The sequence below is a fragment of the Humulus lupulus genome, chromosome 6, assembly GCF_963169125.1.
Source record: "Humulus lupulus chromosome 6, drHumLupu1.1, whole genome shotgun sequence".
NCBI lineage: Eukaryota > Viridiplantae > Streptophyta > Magnoliopsida > Rosales > Cannabaceae > Humulus > Humulus lupulus.
The window spans coordinates 182,067,798-182,075,435 of record NC_084798.1 but is presented as its reverse complement, the minus strand read 5'-3'; the positions used below and the strand labels follow the sequence as shown (position 1 = coordinate 182,075,435).

Genomic DNA, 7,638 nt, shown 5'->3' with positions numbered 1-7,638 from the left:
CGAGATTGGCGCGAAAGGAAGATTTTTCCCTTGGTGGCCTTAAGAGGATTTTAAATGACCTAGGGGCATTTTGGTCTTTTGACCTTAAGGATAGATATAACCCTTAAGCTGCAGCAAAATAGAGCACCATTTCTATTCTCTCCCGTACACCATTTCTTCTTCATTTCTCTTTGATTTTTGAAGCTCTTTCTGAGGAACCAAGGTAGGGAACCAAGCCTTGAGGGTTTTGGGTTTTGCTCTACCATTGAATAGGGTGTGATTCTGAGATTGAGGTGAGTTTTTAGCCATTAAAACTCTTGTTCTTGCTCTGTTTTTCTATTTGAGTTTTAGCTAGTTTTTGAGTTGGAAAGTTGAGTTTCAATGAGAGTTTTTGGCAAGGGATGCTTGGGTTATGATGCCTAGGTTATGTGTAGATGATATTTGGGTTTAATTGGGGGTTTAAATGGAGTTTGGAAGCTTGAGTTTCAGGTTGGAAATGGAGGATTCGAAGGAGGGGGAAGAACCAGGGTGTTCTGTCTGGTCCTAGCGCTACAGCGCTAGCCAGGGCAAATCAACCCTGGTTGTAGAACTGGGGCGCTAGGGCGGCAGCGCTGTAGCGCTACCCTGTTTTCTCGGATGCATATTTTGGGCACTTTTGAGGGTTTTTGGCTCGGGGTTTCAATTCCTAAGGCTCGGGATCGAATCTACTCACCGTTTGGGTACAATTTGGGGTCCCAAGAGTGAGGTTTAGGTCAAGACCCTTTTATTGTTGATTTCATTAATTGGAAGTTATATTTGGTTATGACTAGGTGACCGCTAAGGGAGTAAAGGATCGATCTTTCTCAAGGGTCGTTCAATTGTTATTTCACGCTCGAACCAGAGGTAAGAAAACTGCACCCCATATGTGACATGCATGGTTACTATTGAGGCATGTTGAGTGTTTAAATGTGGACATTGATTGCATATCAAATGCTTAGAAAATCTTGCTCATTTGTGAATGGCACTGACTTATTAGTCAGATTCGGAAATGGTGTCGGTATTAACTGTGAAGTTGTGACTTACTAGTCAAGTTTGACAGTAGTACCAAGCACTGGTCGTATGGCATTGACTTATGAGTCAAGGACGGTTTTAGCATGTTTAATGCAAGCCGATAAAGATTAGATCTAATCGACATCTGCATTGAATGACTCATCATGAGCATTAATGATGGACCGACCTCAAGTTCGATGAAAACTAAAAGCGCTTGTCTAGTCTAAAGACTAGTTATTTAGAGCCAGAGCCAAAAGGCTAAGGTGACCTACGCGTCACATGGCTAGGAGGGTATGGGACCTCCGAGATAGACTTATTAGTCATTTGACCGAGATAGACTTATCAGTCATCTTACCGAGATAGACTTATTAGTCATCTGACCGAAATAGACTTATCAGTCATCTGATCGAGATGGACTTATCAGCCATCTGATCAAGATGGACTTATCAGTCATCTATTTAGAGAGTGACTTATTAGTCAAGTGTTCAAAGAATGACTTATCATTCATCTACCTCTGAGAGACTTATTAGTCATCTACTCAGAGCGCAGGACTTCACAAACATTTATTTGTACCTGCTTGCATGCATGAGTAAGGTTATTACTGCTAGGCATGCCTATTATGACTTAGTAACATGTTATCACTTGTTCATGAGCATATTGAGTTTTCTTGCTGGGCTTCGGCTCACGAGTGCTATATGGTGCAGGTAAAGGCAAAAGAAAGCTGGACCATCCATGAGTTGGAGAGCTTAGGTGGCGATGTGTACATATACGGCTGCTCGACCGCCACGGCCGAGGGTTGAAAGAGGAACTAGGGTTAAACCCTATTTTGTCACTTAGGTCGGCTAGTTGTAAATATTTTGTTGTAATTAACCTTTAAATTATATTTTTGGGATCACAATGTATACAGTAAACGTTTAAGTGAAACGTTATATCTTAACCAAAAAATTTAACCCTAAACCACTACTCATACTTAGTTACACAATTACAGCCAAATGACTCGATTAGCGAGTTTAGCACTATTTAAAATGCACAATTTAGGGCGTTACACTATTAAAGGGATTTCTGAGAGGAAAGAAAGTTAGAGGGTTTCTAAGAATTTTTTGAGAGAAAGAAGAAAGGGAAAATCGAATGCGAAGGTGGTGAATGCTAGATTTTGTTCTCCTATTTATAGGTCAAACTCGGGGGCAAATATAAACCACACAATTTAAGCAGTTCGGGATCCGAGGGTTAGAATTAAATGAACCAAATGGCGAAAAAAGGTTGAAAAGACAACTGTCACAGTACTCAAAACCCAAACCAGCTCCTATAACAAGCATACATGTGTCCTATACTCGAATGAGTGGGTGGGCACATTTTCCCACAACAGAAGTAGAAAAGCCCCTACTGTGTGTGTCAGAAGTGACATTATACACGAGCAGGGACTTGGGGGGAAAATGTTGTACCCTAAAAATACGAGCTCAATTATATTGCTCGGGGTACAACTGGCACGTAATAAATAAAGATTACAAGACTTCGAAGATGTTTCGCTAACTCCAGACCAAACAACTTGAGGTTGTGTCATTGAGTCTGCGACAGCCCAGGATCCTCCAGATCGTTTGAAATACCAATGACAGAGATCGAGGTGTCCAGTGTCCAGATCGCCCTCATCAAGCTCGAGTATTTTCTAAGTCAGGCTGTCTTGCTCTACTAATCATACCCAGTTCGATAGTGACATCTAGCTCGAGGTGGTTCAAGGATGTGCATATGGAAGAATCTCAACAGACTCGGATGCCCAATATGTGCAATAAGTGTGTACAATCGTTATATACATTTATTGATCAATGTAAACGGTAATAGGTTTAATTAGGGTATTTACATATCTATTTATTTGGGAAGTTACCCAATTTCGTATGTTACCATTTATTGTACGGTTACCCAATATTGTCCATCACAATTCCCTATAAATACAAGGGAAATTGACAGTAAAAGGAACCGACATCTTGTATGCCAAAGCTCTGCTAAAATTGTCATAAACGTTTTCCTCTAGAGTTCCTAAACAAGAATAAGAGTGACTCGTGGACTAGGTGAATTTTAACCACTGAACCACGTTATTACTTGGTGAGTTTATATTTACTGTTTATTAACAAGTTTGATCTCTCTAATCGGATTTCGTAATCCCCTGTTTGCGATATATGTCTATAATTATCAAGAGTTCAATCTCATATTTATAGTGGAGTAATCATGAGATTAATAAATATGATTTTTTAATCAAAGAGCTTTGATTAATAATCTAATATTTATTGGAGCTTGATATTATAGGTCCATAGGTCCTCAGGGTGACTTTATTAACACCATATCAAGGTAAGAGTTGATACAAGGGTAAAACTGTAATTTGGAAATTTGAGAAGAATTTTATTCTTCGGGTCAAGTATACAATTATATAATAATTGAGGTTAAATAATTAATTAGGAATTAATTATTAAATTTTTGAAAAATATGTTTATTAATTTAAATATATAATTTTTGAAATTCATATATATATAAATAAATATTTTTAATTGATTATTTTATTTGAGTGGGCGAAAATAAAATTGGTAAGTCAAAAATAGTTTTTGATTTATTGAATTTTAAAAGATGATGATAATGATGATCATCAATTTGAATTTTGAATTTAAAATTTAAATTTTGAAATATAGTTGTCATATTTTTCTTAAAAAGATAAATACTTTATTTTGTGGAAGATTGATTTTAGTTAAATAAATAAATAAAAGAAAAATGAAATATCCCTGAAAAGGGATTACATTGTTGTTAACGCCAGGGACTGTGCCATGCGTGTAACAGTGTACAGATATTGTATCTGTATAGTTTTTTTATTTTATTTATTTATTTGAAAATAGTTATTTTCAAATTTGGTAAGCTAGATATTTATCTAAATCAATTCCTATCATCATTATGATATTATTATTATTAGAAATAATAAAATGATAGAATAATCTCTATATATATGATATGGAATAATAAGAAGGAGATACAAGAAGCCATACACAAGTCAGTGAGAATTCAAAATAGTTTTCAGAATTTTTGTTAGACAAAAAATTATCTTCTTCTTCTTTATTCTAACATTTCTCATACCATAATCTAAGTTTTCATGTATTGAGAAGTACTTGTGATTCCTAAATTACAAACTCATGTTCTCTATGTGCCTACACACATCTTGAGGTGTAGAGAACACTCCGGAAGATCGTGGTTTGAGTACTCAAAGAGTTGGATAGGAAGATCGATATATATATGAAAAAGACTTAAGGACACTTGATAGGCTTCAAGAGGTAAATACTCATGTTCTTGAATATTTATGTATATGCTTATATGATATATATAAATATATTGTATATTTATATATATGTTGCATGATTAATAATATTGTATGTTAATGTTTTTATCTAAATATTTTCTTGATCATATAAACTATTTATATGAGAGATGGAAGATTTTGTTGTTGTATACACTGGGCCCACCACACCTATTCCCCTGCGTACTCTAATTGTTTTTCCAATAGATACGGCCTCCCTCACAAAATCGTGTCCGACAACGGGAAGCAATTTGATAGCATCCACTTCACCGATTTCTGTGAAAGACATGGAATCATCAAAAGTTGCTCTGCAGTCGCAAGGCCTCAAGAAAATGGGAAAACAGAGGTCATGAACAAGATTTTGAAGGGGACACTAAAGAAAAAGCTACAAGCTTGCAAGAGCAAGTGGATTGAAGAGTTGTCCCGCTTCCTATGGGCATATCAGACCACAGAAAGAACTTCGACTGGACATACACCTTACTCAATGGTTTACGGATGTGAAGCAGTCATCCCAGTAGAAACTACGGTTTCGTCCCACAAATGAGATACGTACGATCCCATCCAAAATCATGCCTTATTCCAAGAATCCTTGGATCTCATTGAATAGATCCGGGAAGAATCACAAGTGTAGCTGAAGATGTATCAGGGAAAGATTGCAAGGAATTTTAACTTGAAAGTTAAGAGCCGAAGGTTCGGAACCGGCGATCTAGTCTTGAGAAGAGTCTTCTTTGCATCTCAAGATTCAGGAGTGGGGGTTCTAGGACCTAACTGGGAAGGACCATACGAGATCCAAAACAAAGTATGTCTGGGAACATATCACCTAAAGCGGCTAGACGGAACAGTGATAACTCCATTTTAGTGTTGTTTTAGGTTGTGTTTTTGGGGTAATCTTGAGTCTTTTTGTTTGTTTTGTGCAAGATTATGCTTGTGTTTGTCTTTGTTGTAGGATGATGCTGTGAATTATGAGCGAAACGTTAAAAGAAGAAGAAATGGTGGAAAATGGAGTTTTTGGTGGTTGTTCGAGTCAAATTGGCATCAAGGAGGAGTTAGAAGAATTTTTGATGAAGGACAGACTTAAAATGGTCAAGTTTTGGAAAAATAGAATTAGAGTCGCGACATGGGCTTAAGGGTCACAACTCTAGCAAAGTCAGAAACTACTCAAATCTGGCATGAATTAATGTCACGGCATGCTCTTTAGGGCCGCAAAATAATGAGTGGCGAGAGCAAAGAAAAATTGGGTTTTCACACAGGCCGCGACATGGAGTTTAAGGGCCGCGACGCTTGAAGACGAAGGCGCAAACCTCCTGGGTATTTTGAAGACACAGGCCGTGGCATGGAAATGCAAGGGCCGCGGCACGCCTCCCTGAAGAGAAAAAAATTACTATTTAGATTAAAAACATTAAAGTTAGGGGGATTAGGGTTTTTAATTACGAATTTTCATAGAGTTCTTGATGGCTAAGCTTATTTTCTGCATTTTTCTTCTTTAATATCTTTTCAAGTTTTGGATATTAAAGATGATAACATTTATTTTTATGGTATTAGCTATGTTTGTCATGAACTAAATATTTTTCTCTAGGGTTTAATGTAGTCACTTGGATATTTGCTAATTTTCTATGAAGTTTATATACTTTCTTCTTCTTCTATCATTTATCTATATGATTTGTGCTTAATGCGTGTAGATAATTGATCACTATTTACTTTATTTATGATTTTGATTCGATATCCGAGAGGGGAGGGTTGAATATTCTATAATCATATAGACATAAATTGCATATAGGACGATAGCCTATAGGGTTTATGTAGCGTTTAGGGTTTCTATGCTTCATGTCTGCTATATGTTAAAACTTATCACAGATATGTAGAAAGTTTGCATATAGGTTGAGATCTTTTTATCTTAAAAAAGAATTAGGATTGTTTTAGTTAACCTACTATTAGAATAGAAATTGAAGGATTATATGCGCTGTTTAGTAAGAATAACAGGTTGAAAAGTTGATGAAATTAATACCCCAGGTTTTTAAATTCTTGAATCAATCTTTATTAATGCAAAGTTTATTTCAATTTTAAGTCTTAGTTTAAAAATCACTCTATTTTTTACAGCCAAATAGAAATTTAAAAGCAATTATTGGTAATTGGTTGATAGTCCTTGTGGGAACGATACTCTTACTTACTATTTTATTACTTAAATCGATTCTGTATACTTGCACATCATATTTTACCGATCAAGTTTTTGGCGTCGTTGTCAGGGCCTAATATCCAATATCAAAATTAATTGTTTTTTGTTCTACTTTGGTTTTTACTTTTAGTATTCATTTGGATTGTGACTGTATTGTATTTCATGAATTATTGGTATATGCAAGGAAGTAGACAAAAGGAACTCATATCAGTAGATCTTGAAATTGAAAGAACGTGCAGACAAAACCGAAAGATAAAGAAAAGGCTGGATTTTTCCATGGATGAGAATCAAGGAAATGCAGCAATCAATGCTGCTAATGTTAATAATATCCCAAATATTGTAAAAGTCTCAGTGGAACAAGGACTAAGAACGATTAGAGACTATGTACTTCCTACTGTCACGGGAGTGCATTCATGCATTAGACACCCCACTATTGTTGCAAATAATTTCGAGATTAGGCCAGGAATATTACAAATGGTGCAGTCTACTGTTTAGTTTGGGGGGTTGCCCACGGAAGATCCTAATTTCCACATAGCCAATTTCCTGGAGCTATGTGCAACATTTAAGATGAATAGGGTGAGTGAAAATGTTAGATTACTCCCATTTTCTCTATGAGACCGGGCGAAGAGTTGGCCAATTTTATTGCAAGTTAATTCTATCACAACATGGGAGGAGTTAGCCCAGAAGTTCTTAGCAAACTTTTTTCCTCCAGCAAAAGCTGCAAAGTTGAGAGGGGAAATCAATAATTTCTACCAGACAAAAGGGGAATCGTTGTATGATGCATGGGAAAGATTTAAAGAGTTGTTAAGGAAGTGCCCACATCATGGTATAGAGAAGTGGATGATAGTCCATAAATTTTATAATAAGTTGAATGGTACTACTCGTACCATAATAGATACTGCAACAGGAGGTGCGTTTATGAGTAAGAGTGCCAACGAAGCTTATGATCTACTAGAGGAGATGGCAATGAATAACTACCAGTGGCCAACAGAAAAGGGACAACCAAAGAAGGTGGCTGGTATGATTGAATTGGATGTTATTTCCATGCTTACAGCGCAAGTGGCAACTTTAACGAAGCAGATACAACAGAGCAGCCTGTCAGCCCAAACCATGCAAGTTCAGAGTTTAT

General features: G+C 36.4%; 1 non-coding gene across 1 annotated transcript; it reads right to left on the bottom strand.

Moving 5' to 3' along the window:
- Window positions 1–7,232: 7,232 nt before the first annotated feature.
- Window positions 7,233–7,339, bottom strand: LOC133787538 (small nucleolar RNA R71). Its single transcript, XR_009872554.1, has one exon. It is a non-coding gene; the product is annotated as a small nucleolar RNA R71 (small nucleolar RNA).
- Window positions 7,340–7,638: the final 299 nt, after the last annotated feature.